A 25,109-nucleotide genomic window follows, 5' to 3' on the forward strand; every position below is an offset into this window, starting at 1 on the left:
AGCATACCAAACAGCAAATGTCAGCTCTCCCCGGTTTTTGCGTGATTGAATGCATACACACGCATGCACACAGAGGCCACTTGGCTATTATAATATAGATAAATTATTTGTTTGTGTTTTTTTGATGGCCAGAAACAAACAGAAAAATCCAAACAACCCAGCTGTAGCTGGGCCCTCAGACCCTTACGATGAGTTGGTCTGTAACCTGGATGAACTTTGCAGTTCTGTCCTGATGACATTGAAGGTGGAAGTAAACACGGCCTTGGTGGGGGGTTGGAACCTATCCCGTGGAAGTAAACACAGCCTTGGTGGGGGGTTGGAACCTATCCCATCAGTCACAGGGCAAGATGCAGGGTACACCCTGGTCAGGACGCTAGTCTAATACAGAGACAAAACTCAACCACGCATCTATGGTCAATTTAAAGTTTTTAATTTGCAGAACCTGCGTGTCTTTCGAAGTGGGGAAGCCACAAAATAATTTCCTTCGGGATAAATAAAGTTGAGCTTATTCTTAAGTAGGGTTGGATATCGAGAACCAGTTCTTTTTGGGTATCATTAAGAAATTACTCGATCCATTGACATCAATAGCCTTTTTGCTTAACGATTCCTTTATCTGTCCTTCAGAGCAGCCGTTGTTTTTGAGGGTGTTTATTGGGAAAATGATCATTTCTCTGTTGATTGCAGACCCTTCAGCAGCTCTGTAATCAACTGCTTCTGCAGCGCGACTCCACTTTGAAGCTTGAAACAATGAAGCAGTGCTTTGATCTGCTGGCTTGTTGGTTCTTTGATTTGCTGCTCTTCACAAGTGGCAGATCTACTTCTTAACCCCTCTCAAAGCCATTAAAATATGTCAATCATGAGTCACTTTTGTGTGGCTTAAAGTCACTAACTGGGACTGTTGTTGCAGTCAAGAAATGAGAATCATCCTCTGTTCTGTTGCCACAGCTCCAAATGCTGTGCGGCTCTCTGCTGAGACAGAGTCCGATCGGAATTAATAACTTCAAAACGAATCGCCGCTTTAAATAAAATGACACCTCTTTCCAAACGCTGTAATACAGACAATAAACTACAATTGACTAAAACATTTTTTTCCTCCCAAAATAAGGGTCTTGCATTCTTTATGAATTGCATCCTGACATGCAGCACAGCCAGCTGCAAGAGCTCAGCTCAGATGTATGGAGAGATAATCATGCCAATAATGTCTGAAAGGAAATGCTTTTGACAAAAACTACAGATTTTGTTTATTTCTATTCATGTCCAGAGATCAAGGATCCACCATGTAGAGTTTATTTATGTCCAGAGTTTAAGGATCCAGTGACCAATTTCATATTTATTTACTTTAAGAGTCAATAAAATATTGTTGACATAGAAAACCTGTAAAGCCTACTTTAGTACACAGAAAATTCACAAGAGATATTGATTGGGGAATCGATAAGCGGAATAAGAGGGAACTCACATAAACACTGGGAGAACACGCAAACTCCGCATAGAAAGGACCAGATGGAAAGTGATCCCAGGAAACTTCTCGCTGTGAGGCAACGGTGTTAACCACTAAGCCACTGTGCCACCATCTCAAATAAACAACTCAAAATGAACACAAGCACTTCTTCTTTTCAATAATTACCATGAGCCTTCCTTCCATGGAATCATTTGATTTCTGATCTGTTGATCAACTGTTTGTGCAGCAGTAACAACAGCCTCCCAAATGCTTTTAAGAAGGGCCCACAAATTCTTAATAGGGTTTAAGTCGGTTGGGAATGGGGGTCTTGTCATCATTCTGTCATCTTTGAGGACTTTGTTGGCGAACCAAGCAGTGGAGTACATGGATGCATGTGATGGAGCATTGTCCTGCATGAAAAAATCATGGCCTTCTTGAATGATCCAGACTTTTTCCTGGACCACTCATTGAAGAATCTTCTAAAAACTTTCAGTAGTTGTTTTTAAGTCCATGTTCAACCCAAAAAAGGCCCACTAGCTCATCCGTAATAGTAACAGCCCATACCAGGGCTCATCCTTTGACCTTGCTAGCATCCGATCTGAAGTGGTGCTGTGTGCCCATCAGTGATCCAGCTACAGGCCCATCCATCTGGTCCATCAAGTGTCACTCTCATTTCTTCTCTCCTTAAAACATTTGAAAAATCTGTTTTCACATACTTATTGGCCCAATCTTGACATTTCAACGTGAGTCATGTTCACTGGTGGTTGTGCTTCAGCCTTCCTTACCTTGGCCATCCATAACTCTGAGCACTGAACACCTTGTACTTCTGGACATTCTGGGTAGGCTGCAGTTCTGGAATATGGTGGCACTGCCAGATAATAGATTCCTGATAGAATGTTTAATTCTTTTGAAGTTTTTTGCAAGTAATTTGTCTTTTCTCCACACATTTTTTGCAGCCTTGTTGACTATTTGCAATAAAATGCTTGGTGTTTCTGTGATCACACCTCAACAGCGTAGCTACTTCACTTGTTGCATTTCTCTGAAAGGCATTTTGCCATTTTTACCTGAGGACAAAATATGCCCATCGGGTATTGCAAAAACTTTGCTTCCGTCCATCTGTCTGTCTGTGCACAGCACAACTTCCTATTACTGCCAGGGTCTTCAAATTCACAGGGAACATTCTTGGGACACAGACCTTGGACAAGTTCAGAGATGGCTAACCTTGACCAATTTTAAGTGGTCAAAAGGTCATATTCTTTCTACACGTTCTTTCGTTGATAACATGCTCATGCGGCCGAGGGTACTTCAGCACTGTTTTCTGGCAGTTAATGACGGTTATAAGACTGATAGCACAAACCAAATCCCCCCCCAGAATGATAGAATAGTATTTTTATTTTACAAACATAATGAAGGGCACAGGAGCATTTCTACACATGTACATTTCTACACCCTTCCATGATTTGGCCTGATGCCTTGTTTCTTTTGGCTTTAAAGTAAGGCTGTAGCAAAGATAAAAACAAACAAACTATGGCTTTACTTCACAAAATTTGGCCCTCAAAATGCTGGAAATAGTGTTTGAGAGAGTTATAAATTTAAAAATGTTCCGGAGGCAAACAGTCCCGGTCTCCCCTACAAATATTCACACCTGCAGCACGGCACACTGCAGGACAACGTCTCCCACAGCAACACATCAGTTGTTCGTGGAAAAGACTGACTGAAAAGTCAGTCCACACTAGAGAGCCTTCGTGCGCAGTCCCACAGAAAAGGCACTTTATGAGGAACGAAAGAAAAAACAGACACTGCTCTGTGAATTAAACAGCGAACGATTCCCTTGTCTTGCCCACAACAGACAAGAGTCCCAGTCATGATTGACTTGACAGAGGTTGATAAATAAATTGTGGACGTGTTGCTTCTTAATCAGGACCAGCAAGTCCACAATCAGTCTAGAGCAGACCTGGGCAAACTGCGGCCCGGGGGGCCACATGCGGCCCTTTGCATGTCTCTATCCGGCCCTCATGAGGTCTGTGATTATTATTACATATATTAAAAATGTCAAGCTTGTGTGTTGCAAATCATTAGAGAGGTTTATTTTGGTATATTTAAATATTTACATATTATTACAATAATAAAAAAAATGACCTATAACAGCTATTAAATAGGTAATTTTTTGTAAAATTTGTAATGGGAGACAGCTGAGTTATCGATGGTGTGGCCCTGGGACATAATTCAGGTTCCCTATGTGGCCCCTTGTAAAAATTAATTGCCCACCCCTGGTCTAGAGAAATGATCATTTTCACACCCTCGGAAACAGCGGAACAGCCCAACTACAGCGTTATTTCTTCAGAGACTCTGGTCCAATGGTGGCGAGAAGTGCATATATACGAGGTCTATTAGATAATAAACCGACCCTTTTATTTTTTTTTAACTATATGGATTTGAATGACGTGCGATTACACCAATCATGCTTGAACCCTCATGCACATGCGTGAGTTTTTTCACGCGTCGGTGACGTCATTTCCCTGTGGGCAGGCCTTGAGTGAGATGTGGTCCCGCCCTCTCGGCTGAATTCCTTTGTTTTACACGCTGTTCGAGACGGCGCGTGTTGCTTTATCAAAATTTTTTCTGGACCTGTGAGGAATATCCGAGTGGACACTATTCGAGAAATTAAGCTGGTTTTCGGTGAAAAGTTTAATGGCTGATGAGAGATTATGGGGTGTTTCTGTCGGTGTAAAGACTTCCCACGCAGCGGGACGTCGTGCAGCGGTTCCAGGCGCCATCGTCGGCCTGTTTCGACCTGAAAACATCCTAATTTAAGGCTTAATTCACCCAGGACGTCATGAGAGAACAGAGAAGATTCAGAAGAGGCCGGCATGAGGACTTTATGCGGACATTCCACTGTTTAAGGACATTTTGTAATGAAAGACGTGCGCGCAAATTCGCCGAGTCGTTTCCGTGACGACTCCGCAAATCTGTGTGCGCCGCGACAGGAAAAACACCTCTGTGTTGAAAACCATTTGTAAAATTCAGGCGGCTTTTGATGGCTTTCAACAAGTGAGTAACTGAGAAATGGTTTAACAGCTTGGACATGTTCCAACTTGTCCGTTAAGGTTTCCAACGGAGGTGTTTTTCCTGTCGCGACCCCCCGCGGTCAGGTCCGGCCCGACATGCGACTCTGCCCGTATGTCCGAATAAACTCCTCATGCCGACTTCTTCTGAAAGTTCTCTGTTCTCTGACGACTTCCTGGGTCAACAGAGCCTGAAATGTGGACGTTTTCAACTTGAAACGGCGAGACGCTGCCGCCTCGAAGCGCAGATCACCATCAGGCGCCGTGGGCCGTCCTTACGGCGACACTACCAGACCAAAATCTCTCATCAGCCGTTAAAATTTTTACTGAAAACCAGCTGAATTTATCGAATGGTGTCCACTCAGTTGTGCCTTACAGTTTTGAAAAAAATTTGATCAAACAAAGCAGCAGTCTCTGAGCCATTCCTAAACAATGAAAAAACAACGAGAGGGTGGGCGACTCCTCACTCAAAGACTGCCCACAGGTGAATGACGTAACCGACAGGCGTGAAAAAACTCTCGCATGCCCACGAGGGTTCAAGCATGTCTGATGTAATCACACGTGATTCAAATCCATATGGTTTTTGAAAAAAATAATAAGGTCGGATACTTTTCTAATAGACCTCATATATATATATATATATATATATATATATATATATATATATATATATATATATATATATATATATATATATATACGAGGGCTGTCCGCAAAGTATAGGTCCTTTTTATTTTTTTCAAAAACTATATGGATTTCATTCATATGTTTTTATGTCAGACATGCTTGCACCCTCGTGCGCATGCGTGAGTTTTTCCATGCCTGTCGGTGACGTCATTCGCCTGTGAGCACTCCTTGTGGGAGGAGTCGTCCAGCCCCTCGTCGGAATTCCTTTGTCTGAGAAGTTGCTGAGAGACTGGCGCTTTGTTTGATCAAAATTTTTTCTAAACCTGTGAGACACATCGAAGTGGACATGGTTCGAAAAATTAAGCTGGTTTTCAGTGAAAATTTTAACAGCTGATGAGAGATTTTGAGGTGATTCTGTCGCTTTAAGGACTTTTCACGGTGCGAGACGTCGCGCTGCGCTCTCAGGCAGCGTCATCAGCCTGTTTCAATCTTAAAACCTCCACATTTCAGGCTCTATTGATCCAGGACGTCGTGAGAGAACAGAGAAGTTTCAGAAGAAGTCGGTTTCAGCATTTTATCCGGATATTCCACTGTTAAAGGAGATTTTTTTAATGAAAGACGTGCGGACGGGTCCGTGCGTCGGGACGCAGCCGACGCGGTGCGGCGGCACAGGAAAAACACCTCCGTGTTGATAACCATTTGTAAAATCCAGGCAGCTTTTGATGGCTTTCAGTGGAGTGAGTATATGAGAAATTGTTTATCAGCTGGAGATGTTCCAACTTGTCCTCAAGGCTTCCAACAGAGGTGTTTTTCCTGTGGCGGAGCGTCGCGGCGGCTGCGAGCCGACGCTGCAATCCGCCTGCACGTCTTTCATTAAAAAAATCTCCTTTAACAGTGGAATATCCGGATAAAATGCTGAAACCGACTTCTTCTGAAACTTCTCTGTTCTCTCACGACGTCCTGGATCAATAGAGCCTGAAATGTGGAGGTTTTCAGCTTGAAACAGGCTGACGACGGCGCCTGGGAGTGCTGCACGACATCTCGCTCCATGGGAAGTCCTTAAAGAGACAGTATCACCTCAAAATCTCTCATCAGCCGTTAAGATTTTCACCGAAAACCACCTTAATTTTTCGAACCGTGTCCACTTCGATGTGTCTCACAGGTTTAGAAAAAATTTTGATCAAACAACGCGCCAGTCTCTCAGCAACTTCTCAGACAAAGGAATTCCGACGAGGGGCTGGACGACTCCTCCCACAAGGAGTGCTCACAGGCGAATGACGTCACCGACAGGCGTGGAAAAACTCACGCATGCGCACGAGGGTTCAAGCATGTCTGACGTAAAAACATATGAATGAAATCCATATAGTTTTAGAAAAAAATAAAAAGGACCTATACTTTACGGACAGCCCTCGTACATTTTATAAATTTTTGGGTGTATGAATCGATCTGTGGTAATTAAAATGAGAATCGATTTAAAATTGGCAAATCGATCTTATCAACCCAGCACTACAAATAAATATCATGCAAGAATGTTTAAATCCAGTAAACATTCAGGTTTATATAGCTTGGAGTTGGAAAATATTCATAGAAATGATAAGATCACAATACTTGCTTACCTAATAATTGAGCACGCAGCGAAAAAGTGGGAGCATTGCTTTGAGTTTACCCACAGATCTCTAGTTTGCTACTATTTTTATGTATCCATTTGTTTACTCGTAGAAATGACAATCAGTAATCATATCAGGCACAAGAATGAATTAGATCTGCATTTTGCTTTCAGAGTGCTTAAACCGCCACAAAAACACCAGCCAAAGATGAGGGGTATTAGAGTATTAGGGGCTCTACACTATATTTAACCAAAGTTCAAGGGACATTTTTGTCTTTTTGCTGCTTCATTTCATAATCACCTCAATATCAGTTTCTGCAAAGCCGTTATCAGTTCATTGTTTGTTAGTGACTGCCTATTTGCATGTGTGTTAGTCATTAAAAAAAACACAAAATCTAGTCATTGCAATTAGCACTATTCATTAATTAAGATGGAAAAAAACCAAGCACATTTAATTTGAATTGGGACACATAAAACAACAGACGTAATCCCTAAGCTCTTAATATTGTGTGATAATTGCAAGCTTGTTTGATAATTGCATTTTGTGCTTTTTTCTGCTGAGCTGTGATGGGGTGAAAGTCGGGCACTGCAGCACTAATAGCCCTGCTGCAGATGTCTGTAAGACCATTTTTGAGGCTTTATTTTGATTTAGATAGAACCACATCTTTTCCTCTTGGTGCTTCGTTTGATGTTTGAGAAGAGGCCTCAGCGCTGGCTGCGTTGAGAGGAAATGCAAATAAATGTGAGGGCAACACTGTGGCTGTCATTATACAGGAGAGGCAGTAAACACATAAAGGCGAACGTGCCATGTGTGTATGAGGAAGGTACATGTGGGGTCTGTATGAGGAGATGCAGATCCTCCGATGGGAATGTGTGCAAAGGATCCAATTAGGCAAGAAGACAGATGAAAGTGCCACTCAGAGGCAGAGGAGGTAAACAAGACAAGCTCACCGTGTCCAAAAGTGCTTTTTCATTGCACTCAGCTGTCATATCCTTAAACTTTCTCTTACCTGTGTGTGTGTGGGGGGGGGGGGGGGGGGGGGGGTCGCAATGGAGCCCCACACCATTTCTGTTTCTGGAAATGATCAGTGGGTGACCGTGCTGTAAACTAGGATCCAATATGAGATGGCACTTTTTTTGGTAATGGTGCAATTGCTGTATGACGTGTAGAGGTTGGACACCCCCCCCCCCCCCGACCCTCACCCCCAGCAAAAAAAATAAAAATAAAAATCACAGAGCTACCCATTGTCTGTCTGTTTGATGGTCTACACAGATCCAGGGTGGATTCTCCTGTTTATTTACTACATTTCTTCATGATCTCACATGTAGCTTTTAAATATCTGCAGGTTTTCACTGTGGTGTGACTTTTTACAAACAGGACAATCACTTGAGCAATGGAAAAAAAATATATTCAGCAGGTAGTGTTGGGAGGGTTACCTTTGAAATGTAACTTACAGATTACTAGTTCTTCTGCTAAATTGTAACAACTAATGTAACTATTTTAGTTACTTCCTCAGAGTAATGTGATTTCTTATTACAGCTGGTTTCAAATGGACAATAAAGCTGAAAAATCTTAAACAGAAATTTAAATTTGGCAGTGTCGATCTCACAACGATTACTGTCAAACATTGATTGAGTTATTCAGTATATCTTGAATTAAGATTCCATGATCGCCTGCAGAAAATATCTGCTCCTCGCCTGCATCTCCCAGTGTCGTCCTCCAAGCGAAAACATTCCAAATTATTCCATTCCTACAAAACTTAGCAGTGTTTGGAATAATAGTTGCCAGATTTGTCGCTAGTCCCTATAGGATTTTTAGTTGCTAGGGAAGGTCAAAAAGTCACTCAGTCAAGAAGCAAAGTCACTAAATTGGCAACACTGAGACAGAGATTGCTTAGCATGCAGAATGCGGTCATGCAAATTCAAAATATAGATCAGAATCAGAATTGTCATAGTAACTTTTGATGGCCTACATTGTTTTGAAATTTGCCATTCCTGCACAAAGATGTAAAGCAACGTGGGCTTAATGGATATTTTACACATTCAATTTTTTTATTATATCTAAATATAATCTCTTTAATTCAATATTTTTTTCTCATATTAATAGCGAAGTGGCCTTTGTGTACATTTGTGTATGTAACTTCGATCACAGAGAAACTGGGGACATTTGCCGTTTGGTATGCTTATCTATTTTGGGTAAAGGATAAATGTCGCAAAAATGTAAAGTTGATAGGATTAATATTATTGGAGAAATTAGGAATATTAGCTAACAACAGGACATTGATAATTAAATTCTGCACACTCATGCCATTCCAGCAGGGGGCAGTAAATCACCATCTACGAGGGCTGTCAATAAAGTAACGGTCCTTTTTATTTTTTTCAAAAACTATATGGATTTCATTCATATGTTTTTACATCAGACATGCTTGAACCCTTGTGCGCATGCGTGAGTTTTTCCACGCCTGTCGGTGACGTCATTCGCCTGTGAGCACTCCTTGTGGGAGGAGTCGTCCAGCCCCTCGTCGGAATTCCTTTGTCTGAGAAGTTGCTGAGAGACTGGCGCGTTGTTTGATCAAAATTTTTTCTAAACCTGTGAGACACATCGAAGTGGACACGGTTCGAAAAATTAAGCTGGTTTTCAGTGAAAATTTTAACGGCTGATGAGAGATTTTGAGGTGAGACTGTCGCTTTAAGGACTTTTCACGGTGCGAGACGTCGCGCAGCGCTCTCAGGCGGCGTCGTCAGCCTGTTTAAGCTGAAAACCTCCACATTTCAGGCTCTATTGATCCAGGACGTCGTGAGAGAACAGAGAAGTTTCAGAAGAAGTCGGTTTCAGCATTTTATCCGGATATTCCACTGTTAAAGGAGATTTTTTTAATGAAAGACGTGCGGACGGGTCCGCGCGTCGGGACGCAGCCGCCGCGACGCTCCGCCACAGGAAAAACACCTCTGTTGAAAGCCTTAAGGACAAGTTGGAACATGTCCTGCCTGTTAAACAATTTCTCATATACTCACTCCACTGAAAGCCATCAAAAGCCGCCTGGATTTTACAAATGGTTATCAACACGGAGGTGTTTTTCCTGTGCCACCGCACCGCGTCGGCTGCGTCCTGACGCGCGGATCCGTCCGCACGTCTTTCATTAAAAAAATCTCCTTTAACAGTGGAATATCCGGATAAAATGCTGAAACCGACTTCTTCTGAAACTTCTCTGTTCTCTCACGACGTCCTGGATCAATAGAGCCTGAAATGTGGAGGTTTTCAGCTTGAACAGGCTGATGACGCCGCCTGAGAGCGCTGCGCGACATCTCGCACCGTGAAAAGTCCTTAAAGTGACAAAATCACCGCAAAATCTCTCATCAGCCGTTAAAATTTTCACTGAAAACCAGCTTAATTTTTCGAACCGTGTCCACTTCGATGTGTCTCACAGGTTTAGAAAAAATTTTGATCAAACAACGCGCCAGTCTCTCAGCAACTTCTCAGACAAAGGAATTCTGACGAGGGGCTGGACGACTCCTCCCACAAGGAGTGCTCACAGGCGAATGACGTCACCGACAGGCGTGGAAAAACTCACGCATGCGCATGAGGGTTCAAGCATGTCTGACGTAAAAACATATGAATGAAATCCATATAGTTTTTGAAAAAAATAAAAAGGACCGTTACTTTATTGACAGCCCTCGTATGTATTAAAAGCAAAGTGGAGTGTGTATATGTATTACTTCAATCACAGAGAAAGTGGGGAGAGCTGACATTTGCCATTTGGTATGCTTATGTATTCTGGGTCAAGGCTTTTGTAATTTGGGTAAAGGATGAATGCCACAAAAATGTAAAATTGATAGGACTAATATTTTTGGAGTAATTAGGGATATTAGGTGGGAACAGTGAACAGCGGATGTTGATAATTACATTTTGGAATCACACACCATTCCAGCAGAGGGTGGTAAATCATCAATATATTAAAAGCTAAGTGGCCTCTGTGTAAGTCTGTGTGTGTGTGTAACTTTGATCACGGGCAAACTGTAGCTGACTTTTGCCATTTGGTATGTTTATGTATTTTGGGTCAAGGATGAACGCTGTGAAAACGGAAATGTGATAGGACTAATATTTTTGGAGTTAATATGATATTAGGTAACAACAATGGACATTGATATCACCATTAAAAAGTCCCTGGTAACCAGACAAGCTCTGAACAAAGGAAATATCTCAACCTTGCCAGTTGTCAAACATGGCACCAACTAAATCTGCCAAATAATAAATACAGTTATTCACAAAACTTTCTCATTTTAATTTCCTGCAATTTCAGTTAAAATCATTATAGAAACTTTGAAGAATTTATTACCACCATTAAAAAATGTCAAATATCCTATTTTACACACACACATATATATATATATATATATATATATATATATATATATATATATATATATATATATATATATGGAACTAGTTACTCCTCAACACTGTGAATAGGTTCTTTAATGAAAACAATTATTAGTTGCAGTTTTAATCACTAAACATGAACCATCAAAGATTATAAGACCCCACCTTCCATCAGTTCTATATTTGAAAATGTTTCAGTAGTTTGATCAGTTTGACGCCTGTAAAAAGTGATATTTCTGAACACCGTAGTCTCCGGGCCCCCGTGAACCTTTACTAAAAATGGATGGATGGATTAACTAAGAATTACTTCATGCACATTGGTAATGTTTAGAGACTTGCATTTTGCATTTTTTTAAAGCTCATTTTAATTTATCATATTGATATTTATGTCTGGTAATATCTATCTCAAGTTATGTGAGGTTTTCAATTGAGCATCTCAGGAAAATACTTTGGGTCCCAAATGGCAACTTCCCAGTCAGACTTGTGGTCAACTTTCATCCCCTCAATCAGTGATCTGCTGTAGCCAGGATAATGCCAATCCTACGGTCAGTGGTTTGATGGGTTGTTTTCATGAGTGTGGCAGCCCAACTGACAAGACAATCCTGGGTAAACATTGCACATGCTAAATGAGCATCCCATTGGCCTGAAGCCTGTAGCCATCTCCACTTTGAGCTCATCCTGGAAGTTAGAGGTCATAGGATGCTCATTGCTCAGTTCCATTCCCTGTCATACAAGAAACTCATTGGTTTTTGGGGACGCTGATATAATACCAATAATGAGTAAAAAAAAAAAAAAAAAAATACAGATATATGCCAATATATAAAAGTATTCATTTCTCACTAATGTTTTCCAAACATAAGTGGAAAAAATGTCACAGATATTACATTTATACATAAATACAGCTATCCGGGAGCATATCTTTGATTGTTTTGTTTGAGGATCCATCCAACGTACATCACACTGGTGTGACACTGCCTTCACTTGGATTGGCAGCCAGCATGTCGCTCAGTATTTCCATAAAATAGATTTCTCATCTATTTTGCGGAGCACCGTCTGCTGGACAAACAAAATGATGACTCTGTTTCCTAACAGCAAAAGTATTTTTCTGCATGGTGTATTCTGTCAAAAGTTTTCATATTGGCAAAAATAATGCCAATACTAATGTGTTTGTGAAACGCTCATATCAGAGATATTATTGGCCAACCAATTGCTCAAGTAAAGTGTTTTTGAGCAAGGTCCTTCATCCCCTAGTTGTTCCCATTATGCAGCTAAGAGACTTGTGTGGCAGCAGACTGACTTTGGTGTGTCTGTGTATGTGAATGTGAGGCATCATTGTAAAGAATATTCGTCTGTTCTCGTCACATTGAAACTACCTCAGACTACTTTCCTATGGTTTTACACATTTTACCTACTTTTGTTGTTCCTCTGATTCTCTCATGATGCTGTCCAGCTGTGTAACTTCACACATCCATCTCGACAAACTAATTTCTGTTCCGTCCAGCTTCTTCTGAACCATGTCACGGGTTATAAATCATTGCTTATTTCATTGTCAAATAGGTGTGACCTCTTATACTTGTCTCTGTTAAACTTTGATACCCAGTCAGACTGCACAAATTGCCTTGTTGTCCCTCTCTTGAAAAGCAACGGTGATCACCTGGAGTGCAACAATTACAGATATATGGGCCAAGGTGGCTGCAAAGAGTCATTTTTAATAGGATTCAGTCCCACTTACGTGCCGTTCAGTGAGTGGAGCAGTCTGGCTTTGTAGTTAGTCATTGAAGACAAGTGTGAGTAACTGTAATTTTTATCTGCTGCCTGTGTTGATTATCCTCCTTGCATGAAATACAGGGGGATATAGCAATAAGCATGTCTGTCTGTCCATCCGTCCATCTGTCTGTCCATCCACTTTCTCTTGTTAGCACGATATCTCAAGAACCATTTGACCAGTTTCTTTCATATTGAGTATAAGGGTGTACTTGGGTGATCCCCGGCACCAGTGGATTACGCTGACCGTAGGGTGAATTTCAACATCACAGTGAGATATTCAAGGTGTTGTCATTGCCACCCTTTTTAACATCTTACGAACCAGTTGACTAATTTCATTCATATTTAGCAAAAGGGTGTACTTGGGTGACTCTTCAACACCAGTCAATTATGGTGATCTTGGGGTCAATTTCAAGGTCACAGTGAGATAGTCACAATATTGTCATTGCCGCTCTTGTTAGCGTGATATCTCAAGAACCAGTTGACCCATTTCATTCATATTTAACATAAGGGTGTACTTGGGTGATCCCTCGACAAGAGTCAGTTTTAGTGACCTTAGGGTCCATTTCAAGGTCACAGTGAGATATTCAAGGTATTGTCATTGCCACTCTTGTTAGTGTGATATCCCAAAATCCAGTTGACCAGTTTCATTCATATTCAGCATAACGGTGTACTTGGATGAACCCTTGACACTAGTCCTTCACAGTGACCTTGAGGTCAATTTCACGGTCAGAGTGAGCTATTCAAGGTACTGTCTTTGCCACCCTTGTTAGCAAGATATCTCAAGAACAAATTGACCAATTTCATTCATATTTAGTATAAGTGTGTACTTGGGTGATTCCCCAGATGCTTTGTATTACTGATTTGTGGGGACTGGGGGGTTTATGTAATGTTATCTGCTGATGACTCTTGTTTTTATAAAGCATTTGATTTGGTTGATTAGGCTAATGTGTAGGACATCCTAAGCATTTCCAGTATCACCAATAAGGTGCTGGAAATCACAGCTGCCCTATACACAGGTACTGTGAGTGCTACACAGAGTGTAGACTCTGACTTTTTCCCATTAAATTTGGATATTCATCAAGGATGTGTTCTGGCTGTTACTCTGATTAGATCTTGCTTGCACAGACATACGTCCTTTTGGACAGTGCCGTAGTCTTTGTGGAATCTTCAGTTAGCTTTTCGCACTTGAAAAGCTGACTGAAGAATGAATGTTTATGTTTGCAAATGTCCTCAATCAAGAGTAAGATACAAGCTCGCAATGACTTCAATTGTTGAACTTATAGAAAGATTAGCTTTTCTTTGCAGGAACATTAATATCTTTGGAATGTTGGTGTTTGACTTTGACAGATGCCTGGGAAGAGTTTATTGCATCATGAGGTGGCTGGACAGAGGTTTGCAGGAGAACAAAAATACATGTTTTTAGAGTCCTGGTGTTTCCAGTTACACTGTATAATTGTGAGTCTTGGATGCTAACCAGAGGATGGCAATCAGGACCCAGGGTAATTTCGTACTGTTGGTGCTACAATGTGGGGCACCATTGCATGCTCCCAGACCAAACCTGATGCTGGCATACCTAATATGGTAAAAGACAAGACATCATCTCCCTAACTGTTAGCAGTTTACTTGAAATGTCCTTGATTTAAATGATTCATCTGGATTCCCATCAGACTGGAAGCTCACTGAAGTGCCTTGGAAAAAGGTTCTTAATCCTCAAGTTGCTCCCGGTGTGCTCAACTTTGTGCAAAATTTTGAAGTCATTCAGAAACCTACTGACAAAGACCAACTGAATCCACGTCTGAACTGTAAAGTATTTTTGTACAATCTGTGTCCAGTCTGGATCTGGTTGGTTTTACAGGGTAAATAAGCCACTCTGATTCCCAACTTTCTACATTTTTTTGGCAGGCACTCACTCCATCAGTATTTTGTTTTGTTCTTTGTTATTTTTGTTTTTGCTCTGGCTCACGATATACACATTCTTCATGCAGTCAGCTTTATCTGGTTGGTTAGAATATTTGAAATCCTTCTTGGATCCCATCATGAAAGCTGTACCTGTCAGGGCAGATGAGTCTTTGATTTACTCTGTGCCAATAAGCTGTTTGAAATTGTCAGGTCATCATTCTCCCAGTCTGTCTGCATCCTTACTTGAATGTCATTTGGAATAATTCAAATGTAGCTGTGGTGACACTAACTGCAATTCAGAAAGAGTAGACATTGTCACAATTCCTCATCAGTACATTATTTTGATATTATCAAGCCTGTAGCAGTCAAGATTGCTGGAAACAGGAAAACATATTTGATAATAGTATTTACCAGAACTCAGCAGTGTGCTGTATGATATATAAAGATGGATTACATATGCAAAGCTGCATTACTTTTCTCTGTGTGACATGCTGGTAGATTGCAGCTGTACCAACTATCATCAATGCGGAATGCTCATCAATTCAGAGCCTTAATCTTTGATTGAAAACTATGGCCTTGTTTAGTTGGAGACAAATTGATACTTTTTTCCAGGCAGCATGTATTATGATATATTTCAAGAGTTGAAAATGTTATATGTAAATGCCATTCTTGAAAGAAGTATTGAAAAAAGAATAGACTATTATAAATGATACCAAAAAAATCTTAAATTATTTTATAATATAACAGATGCAAATACAGCATTCATATCACTTTTTTAAAGAAATTACATCTGGTTTTGCAAATTAATTCTTGATTTTTCTTCTTTTTTTAATAATGTACAAACACTGGTCAGTGTAGATGTGCTTCCACAACAAATCCACATAAAGTTGAATGTCAAATATGTCCCACATTCATGTACAGATATGGTGTGCTACAAGAAAGCTGTCTTGGTCCTTTATTGTTTTCACATGCTTTCCTTCTGCTGTAAAAAGTAAGTTCTTTCAGCTTCTCCCTTTTTGCTCAGGCTCACTGCAGTAGATTCAGTACGGCTCTGCATGTTGGCTTGATACAGGTTTTACACCATATGCCCTATCTGACACCACAACACATTACATAGCAAAAGGACATGGATGATCTTGAACCTGGAAATGTCTGTTTCCAAGTGAACTGACAAATTGGCCACCACACTGCTTCTGGTGTTTGTCTTCCACAACAAAATGGCTGCCACCATTCTGTTGTGCAGGTCCACATTGGCATTTGGCATAAGGTTTACAGTGGATGCCGTGTCTGACGCAACACCAGTTTTACCTAAGGGCCCTGTCCCACTGGCGTTTAGAAGGATTTGCGTATGGATTGCGCACAGAATTGGCCCATATTCGCCAAACATCCGCAATATCCGTGTAACATGCCTGTATGAGTCGGCAGTCATCCGAACACGCCTGTGATCATCCGCAGAGGCACGCATGTCCACAGCCAGGATTTTTGCGCTGTTTAAAAATCTGAATGCAGATAATATCCGCCTTACATACTCCATTTATACTTAATTCATACACAATACATACTCACTCTGTGCGCTGTATATCTGCCGTTAACTGCTGATATCCGCAACTGACGGGGATTTGCGGCTTGACAACGGACCGGGACAGTGTGTAAAACAGATATATTGTGTGCCCATCATGTTCACATCACAAACTAAAATATGTTGTAGCGAATGCAGACAAACTAGCCATGAATAAAGCGCTTTTATTACATCTGCTTTGCAGCTGATTTGTGGACAATCTGTGAATGCATAACAAAGACGTCACGTAAACCCAAAGTGTGGCAGAAAGCAACATACCTGCCAGTCAGTGCCGGTCTGGCTGTGTAGATCCACAAAGACGTAGCTGCTGCAATCCAGTACTTTTATTTAGCACCAACAAAAGGAAGAGTTGCTGTTTTAGCCACAACTCACTCAAAAAAAAAAACAAAAAAAAAAAACAGTTTCACACCCGAGCGGCTTCCACCTCCCGCTTCCCAAACTCATGAACAATTAACCCTCGCATGACAAAATGAACATTAACTCTGTGGTCAACTTGTCCAAGTCCAGCAAATGGTCCAGAGGCTGTATTGTTGGTGTGAATAGTGATGCCGACGGCCTGAGTGTGCTTCTTTTTTGACCGCAGTGCAGATGCTGTGCACGTGCAACACGTGCGCGATGCATTCATAATACACCCGTAATACTGCTGTGATAATCTCAATGTGTCGGAACAGTTTCCTCACTACATGCGTTATATAACCGTGATTGTTCATCATATATTCGCTATATATTATTAATATATCCGTAATTCATACTGGGACATTTGTCATTTTTGGCCATTTTTCTTGCGGACGACAACGAACGCCCGTACTTTGTATACTCAATTCATGCGCAATTAATCCTCTCCCCAGTGGGACAGGGCCCTAAAGAAGCACACACACAGCCCCTGGTCTTTCAAAAAGGTCTCTCATCTAAGCACTGATCAGGACCTACTCTGGTTAACTTCTAAGATCTGATAGGATCAGGAGTACCCAGAGCAGATTGGCTACACTCATGTCACTTCTGATGTATCATCTGAAAATACAGAGATACAGTTAATTTAGTTATATATCAACAAAAAGTAGCATGATAATACAAATCCTGTTGGCCCGCTGACTTGGACAGCATGGGAAGGGACACAAGGCTTTACAAGATGTACCAGAAGGAATCTGAAAGCTTATTATCAAAGATGTCGGAATTCCCAACAATTCAGATCTTATCAGCATGAGTCTCCAAGTATAAAAAGGAACAGAAAATTTGCAACTGAGACACCCAAATATAATACATTGTTTGCACTGGCAGTACAATTGATTAGGCAGCTATCACAGTCCAAACAGATTGCATTAGTAAATTAGTGTATATGTTGAGGCCAGATCTCTGTCACTGAGGGAGGACATTTACCAGAGCCCACTCTAAACTAGTTCAGAGGTTGATTTGTCTTAAGATGTGTCGTCACTTAGTAAAATGAGTTCCTTTGAAAATTTCCTCTGTAATGCCATAACAAATTGAACAAACTAAACGGAAGGATTCATGTTCACACAAAATATTTTTATAGCCAGTTTTCTTCAGACAGGTAAATGAGTATTTTCAAGTACCGTAATATGTGTGAGTCTTATTTTACATCGGCCATTAAGAAATAAAAACAGTATGGTAAATCTGTTTGGAGTAGGCAAAATTCAAAAACTGAGTGACTGTGCAAGAAAGAGACGAGTGAGGGAAGCCACCATGACACCCAATCAACTCCAAAGAAGTTGTAGGCTTGTGGTTGTGATTAGAGAAACTTTAGAAACTGCAATTTGAATCTGTTTTTGCCTTCCTTCTGATTTTTAGCCGAGGCCATCAAATATGGCCATCAGGTATTGCGAAGACTTTGCGTCCGTCCGTGTGTCTGGCCGTCCGTCTGTCCGTCCACCTGTCCATCCGTCCATGCATCTGTTTGTGCGCCTGTCTGTTTTTGAGGGGCGGCGTGTCAGCCAATGACAGTAAAGCGGCAGAGTGACGCCATTGGCTGGTCTAGGTAGCTGTAAACTCTTTCTTTTGTGTGAACATATAACCTCTTTGTCACATATTATGTAAAAGCTAGTGAGATCATTTCTCTGCATTGATTGCAGACTGCAGCAGGTCTGCTTGAAGCTTAAAGTATCGAAGCAGCACTTCGACCCACTGTTCGCTGGTTCTCTGCTTCGCTTCGCTTAAAGATGTCAATCGTGAGTCAGGTTTGTGTGGATTAAAGTCAGGAACTGGGAGTCTTGTCTTGTTGCAAACAAGAAACAAGAATCGTTCTCCTTTCCACACCGGAGTTTTACGTGATGGTTCTCTGGCATGAACACCAGCCGGTGCGTAAACTGAAGTTGTCCATCAGGTAAAGGAAATAACAGTAATAATAATAACAATAATATCCTCTGTTCTGTGGGACTAAGTGCACAGCTCCAAAGAGCTGCGCAGATTTCAGTCAGAATTAACAACTTCAGAGCGAATCACCGTTTTAAATCAAATGACACGTCTTTCCAAACATTATAATACAAACAATAAACTGCAACCCCCCAAAATGAGATGTCCTTCATTTATTATGAATTACATCCTGTAGTGCAGCGCAGTCAGCTGTAAGAGCTCAGCTCAGAGTTTATGAAGTTACTTTTGTGTCATTAATATCTGAAAGGAAATGCTTTTGACATAAACTAAACTAAAGATTTTCTTTTTCTTTTTCTGTCCAGAGATCAAGGATCCAGTGACCAATTTCATATCTATTTACTTTAAGACTCAATAAAATGTTGTTGACATAGACACCCTATAAAGCGTACTTTTAGTACACAGAAAATTCACAAAAGGTATTGAAAAGGGAATCGATAAAGAATTGGACCGATAAGCGAAATCGATAATGGCATAGATATCGATAAAATCTTATCAATACCCATCATTAATTGTATCACACCAAATTGCATCATATCATATTGTGAGGAATTGAATCACCATGAAATACATATCAAATCACATCGAATCAGGAACAGGGGTGAATCGTATCGTCATGTATCGCTATATGTATCATATCGTCATGTATCGCAATATGTATCATATCATTGGCACTGTATCGAGGTGTGTATCGAATCATTGTCAATGATGAGATTCACATGCCTACTCTGGAGTGATGTACAAGACATCTCACGGACGTCAGCTTGCACGCTAACTTCCACTAATTCAAAGCTACCTTCTGCACTTTTCAAAAGCTCATGTATGCGCACACGCATGCCCTCCTGCAGATGCCATTAAAAGGGAAATATTGTTTATGATTGATTGATTGATTGATTTTTAGAGGGTCTTTATTGAACATGTATAAATTGTACGTAAGACGTAGAAATTGTGCATAATAGGATCTTAATAATTAATGTAAATAAGAAATGTATAATTAATTTTATATATATATTTGCACTGGGGTACCAATTAAATAACTGCAAACTATAAAGAAGGCACTGCTCCTATGGCTGAGGGTATTTTAGCATTGTGTTATATTTGGATTTCCAAAAGTAGCTGGTGCACATTTGACACTGTTGATGATAATACAGGGGTAAATTTGCATGTTTTTATTGAAATGATTGGTGTTCCTCACAAGTCAACTATAACTGTATAGTTCCTCAGTGGCAGAAGTTCTTAGTAGAATTGTTTTCCACTCTAACTTCTCTATGCTAAGCAGAAAGAACAATAGATGTAGTGAAAAGTCATGCAGGGTTTAAAATGTTCCGAAGAACTTACTGTATTCCTCAATTGTTGTTTACCCACACCATGATGCTGTTAGTTCTGTGAAGCTAGAAATAAATGACAAGCTGGTGTAGACAGAAAATAGTGGCTGGGTCTGAATCACAGTTGGTCAGATTTTCTAAACATCGAGCTTCACACTACTTTCTTTTTTCTGCTGATTGATCAAAATTAATTGTTTTACAGTCTCTCCATTTATGCAGAAAGGCTGTATTGATTACAATAGTTTTACAGCTGATCTGCAGGTTGTTGTAACAGCCGTCTATCGCTACGAACAGTTGCAGTCGCTCAAAGCTTCCATCTACCAATTTGTGCTGCTTCTCCCTTCCTCAAAGAGACGTTGGTCAAAGAATTAGAGTAACTGTGCCTCATTTCAAGTGTGCTCATTGTCACAGACAAACACACAGGAGATCCAATAACCTGGATGTGTACAACATGTGAGATCATGAATGATTTTAGCTTTACTGGTACACTGATTCAGTTCTGAAGCATCTACAGTACATGGCTTTGCTACACAGCAAAGCTCAGCTGTGCACGCACATCATATTCAGTTGATGGCTAAACAAATCAGTGCATCTCTGATTAAAGTTGGGTTAGGTTAACAAAGCCAACAAAAAAGGTAAAAATTAAATTTTTTGCTTTTGTACGTCACTGATCACCTGATGAAATTATAGCAGCCCACACCATATATACATGAGGGTCAATCAAAGTGACGTTTGCAGGTAAATGTTAGACTCAAAAAAAAAAAAAATTCAAATCCACACTGGTGGTTAAATGTTTGAAAAAATTGCTATGTTTGGTGCAATGAAAATTGTTGCGACCGTTCACCAAACAGAAAGCTTTTATTTTTGTGATTTATTCACACTTTTTCTTCTACTTTCCACTGGTCCTGCTACCGCCTGTCCCTCCGTACACCCATAAACCTCCTCTCTGCCTTCCTCTTCTTCTCTTGTTTCATGGCTCCATCCTCAGCATCCTTCTCCCTAAATATCCTCGGTCCCTCCTCTGCACATGTCCACACCATCTCAATCGCCATCTCTAGTCTCCAAACCATCCTAGCTGATCTCATTGATTTAAATTCATCTACGAGGGGATATCAAACAGTTTTGAGCCTCAAACAGAAAGAGGAAGATATTTGGATTTCTGATGTTTTATTTTTGAACATAGGCCCCTTCCAACATCATACACTTGTTCCATCTAGTTTGCTAGTCATTGATACCTGATCTTGGTCCCTGAACCAGCCCTCTGCTCTAGCAGTCAGCTCATTGTCCTCCTCAAATCTCTGGCCCCGAAGGTATTTTTTCAGCCTGGGAAAGTGTTGTGAAAGTGTAGGAACACGGACCCACAACAGGGGGCGCAATGAACGGACAATGGAGAGAGTAAATAACCAGATTTACTACTGAAACAAGCACGAGTAATACAACAAACACAATTTGGGGTCGAATCCGCTGGTGTCGTGTGGGCAGGCTCGAAGGTAGGAGACGTCTGTCTCAGTCGAACCGGAACCACCCAGATCTCCTCTGCCACCGAACCCTGGAAATACTGGAACCGCCAAGTCCCGAATTCCCAGATGGCCACTGCCTCCGCTCGTCGGATCCGGTACTGCTGGCAGGAGAGGGCAACAACACACAGGAGTGGATGAACGCACCCAGTAACAGAGAGGGGAGAAGCCGCCTCCACCTCTTGGCAAAGTATAGCAGGAAGGTGAGTACTTATCCAAAGAATGAGGTTTTCAGTAGTCACCAGTCCTGAAAAAGGTTTTAACAGTCTTAGCTGATGATGCAATGTATAACTGCAGAGAATACTACCTTGGTCTTAGGCGATATCTCGGCACTGAGGTGGAGACGCCGTCCTCCTGATATACCTCGGTGCTGAGTAGAACAGCTGTGTCTGGTGATGGGTGACAGCTGTCACCCAGGCTACTCCCATGATGCGGCAGCGCCCTCTGGTGCCTGGAGCCCGCACTCCAGGCAGGGCGCCCTCTGGTGGTGGTGGGCCAGCAGTACCTCCTCTTCAGCGGCCCACACAACAGGACCCCCCCCTCAACGGGCGCCTCCTGGCGCACGACCGGGCTTGTCCGGATGGCGTCGGTAGAAGTCGGCCAGGAGGGCCGGGTCCAGGATGAAGCCCTTCTTCACCCAGGAGCGCTCCTCGGGGCCGTACCCCTCCCAGTCCACCAGATACTGAAAACCCCGGCCCATTCGACGGACGTCAAGGAGCCGGCGGACAGTCCAAGCCGGTGCTCCGTCGATGATCCGGGCAGGAGGCGGCGCCGGACCCGGGGTGCAGAGGGGTGAGGTGTGAAGAGGCTTGATCCGGGAAACATGGAAGACTGGATGGATCCGCAGTGAGGCCGGAAGCTGGAGCCTCACTGCGGCGGGGTTGATGACCTTGAGGATCTTATAAGGTCCGATGTACCGTTCTTGCAGTTTTGGAGAATCAACCTGTAGGGGAATGTCCTTCGTGGACAACCAGACCTCCTGCCCAGGACGATACTTGGGGGCCGGGGCTCGCCGCCGGTCTGCATGTTTCTTCGCCCTCGTCCGGGCCTGCAACAAGGCAGAGCGGGCGGCCCGCCACACCCGACGGCACTTCCGTAGGTGGGCCTGGACCGAGGGCACACCGACCTCTCCCTCAACCACTGGAAACAAGGGGGGCTGATACCCCAAGCACACCTCAAACGGGGAGAGGCCGGTGGCTGATGACACTTGGCTGTTGTGGGCGTACTCGATCCAGGCCAGGTGGGTACTCCAGGCCGTCGGGTGCGCGGCTGTCACACAGCGAAGTGTCTGCTCCAGTTCTTGGTTCGCCCGCTCTGCCTGCCCGTTGGTCTGGGGGTGGTAACCAGACTAGAGGCTGACCGTGGCCCCCAGTTCCCGGCAGAAGCTCCTCCAGACATGTGAGGTGAACTGGGGACCGCGATCAGAGACGATGTCTGATGGTATGCCATGCAGACGGACGACGTGGTGGACCAGGAGGTCCGCTGTCTCCTGGGCCGTAGGGAGCTTCGGGAGGGCCACGAAGTGGGCCGCCTTGGAGAAACGGTCCACTATAGTGAAGACGACGGTGTTTCCCTGGGACGGCGGGAGACCCGTGACGAAGTCCAGGCCGATGTGGGACCAGGGGCGATGAGGCACGGGCAATGGCTGTAGCTGCCCTGAGGTCTTCCTATGGTCGGCCTTGCCCCTGGCGCAGGTGGTACAGGCCTGGACGTAGTCCCGGACGTCGGTCTCCAGGGATGCCCACCAGAAGCGTTGCCGGACGACTGCCACGGTCCTTCGCACCCCTGGGTGACAGGAGAGCTTAGAACCGTGACAGAAGTCCAGGACTGCAGCTCTAGCCTCTGGTGGGACGTATAGTCTGTTTTTTTGGTCCGTTTCCGGGGTCCGGGACACGGGTCAGGGCCTCCCGGACGGTCTTCTCCACATCCCAGGTGAGGGCGGCCACGATAGCGGACTCCGGGATGATGGGATCCGGGGGATCCGACGGTTCCGTTTTGACCTCATCTTCGTGCACCCGGGACAATGCATCCGATCTCTGATTCTTGGTCCCGGGACGGTAGGTAATCCGGAAGTCAAAACGGCCAAAGAACAGTGACCAGCGGGCTTGCCTGGGGTTCAGACGCTTGGCGGTTCTGATGTACTCCAGGTTCCGATGGTCAGTGAAAACCGTGAATGGCACGGCTGTTCCCTCCAACAGATGTCTCCACTCTTCGAGGGCCTCTTTCACAGCAAGGAGTTCCCGATTGCCGACGTCATAATTCCGTTCAGCGGGGGTCAACCTGCGAGAAACCGGAACTGGTGCAGACGAGAAGCGCCGTTTCAACTCCTTGAACGCGGCCTCGCACCGGTCAGACCAGGTGAAGGGAACTTTTGGAGAGGTCAGGGCTGTCAGGGGGCTAACTACCTGACTGTAGCCCTTAATGAACCTCCTATAAAAATTAGCAAAACCGAGGAACTGTTGCAGCTTCCTACGGCTTGTAGGTTGGGGCCAATCTCTCACCGCCGCAACCTTGGCCGGGTCCGGGGCGACGGAGTTAGAGGAGATGATAAACCCCAGGAAGGACAAAGAAGTGCGGTGGAACTCACACTTCTCGCCCTTCACAAACAGGCGGTTCTCCAACAACCGCTGCAGGACCTGACGGACATGCCGGACATGAGTCTCAGGATCCGGGGAAAAGATGAGTATATCGTCCAGATACACGAAGACGAACCGGTGCAGGAAGTCCCGCAGGACATCGTTTACCAACGCTTGGAAGGTCGCGGGAGCGTTAGTGAGACCGAACGGCATGACCAGGTACTCAAAATGGCCCAACGGGGTGTTAAATGCCGTCTTCCATTCGTCTCCCTTCCGGATCCGAACCAAATGATAGGCATTCCTAAGATCAAGTTTGGTGAAGATATTGGCTCCATGCAAGGGGGTGAACACCGAATCCAACAGGGGCAACGGGTATCGATTGCGAACCGTGATTTCGTTCAACCCCCTATAGTCAATGCATGGACGAAGCCCGCCATCCTTTTTACCCACAAAAAAGAAACCAGCACCCATCGGAGAGGTGGAATTCCGGATCAACCCGGCAGCTAATGAGTCCCGGATGTAGGTCTCCATTGATTCACGCTCCGGCCGTGAGAGGTTGTACAGCCTACTGGACGGAAACTCACTGCCTGGAACCAAATCAATGGCACAATCGTACGGGCGGTGAGGAGGAAGCGTGAGAGCCAGATCCTTGCTGAACACATCAGCGAGGTCATGGTACTCCACTGGCACCGCCTTCAGATTGGGCGGGACTCGGACCTCCTCCTTAGCTTGGGAGCCGGGAGGAACCGAGGAACCTAGACACTCCCGATGGCAGGTTTCGCTCCACTGAACCACTACCCCGGACGGCCAATCAATCCGGGGATTGTGCTTTAGCATCCATGGAAACCCTAAAACCACACGGGAGGTGGCCTGAGTCACGAAGAACTCGATCACCTCCCGGTGGTTACCTGACACCACCAGAGTTACTGGAGGTGTCTTATGTG

At 43.3% G+C, this 25,109-nt stretch overlaps 1 protein-coding gene and 1 long non-coding RNA gene across 2 annotated transcripts in view; one reads left to right on the forward strand and one right to left on the reverse strand.

Moving 5' to 3' along the window:
- Positions 1-25,109, forward strand: part of gbe1b (glucan (1,4-alpha-), branching enzyme 1b) — a 555,782-nt gene that overhangs the window by 445,390 nt on the left and 85,283 nt on the right. The window lies entirely within an intron of this gene.
- LOC117508642 lies at positions 1,122-19,358 on the reverse strand. The gene is made up of 3 exons (XR_004560154.1): positions 19,269-19,358; positions 12,729-12,735; positions 1,122-1,132 (listed from the first exon to the last, which is right to left on the reverse strand). It is a non-coding gene; the product is annotated as an uncharacterized LOC117508642 (long non-coding RNA).

This window comes from Thalassophryne amazonica, chromosome 4 (assembly GCF_902500255.1).
Source record: "Thalassophryne amazonica chromosome 4, fThaAma1.1, whole genome shotgun sequence".
Taxonomy (NCBI): Eukaryota; Metazoa; Chordata; class Actinopteri; order Batrachoidiformes; family Batrachoididae; genus Thalassophryne; species Thalassophryne amazonica.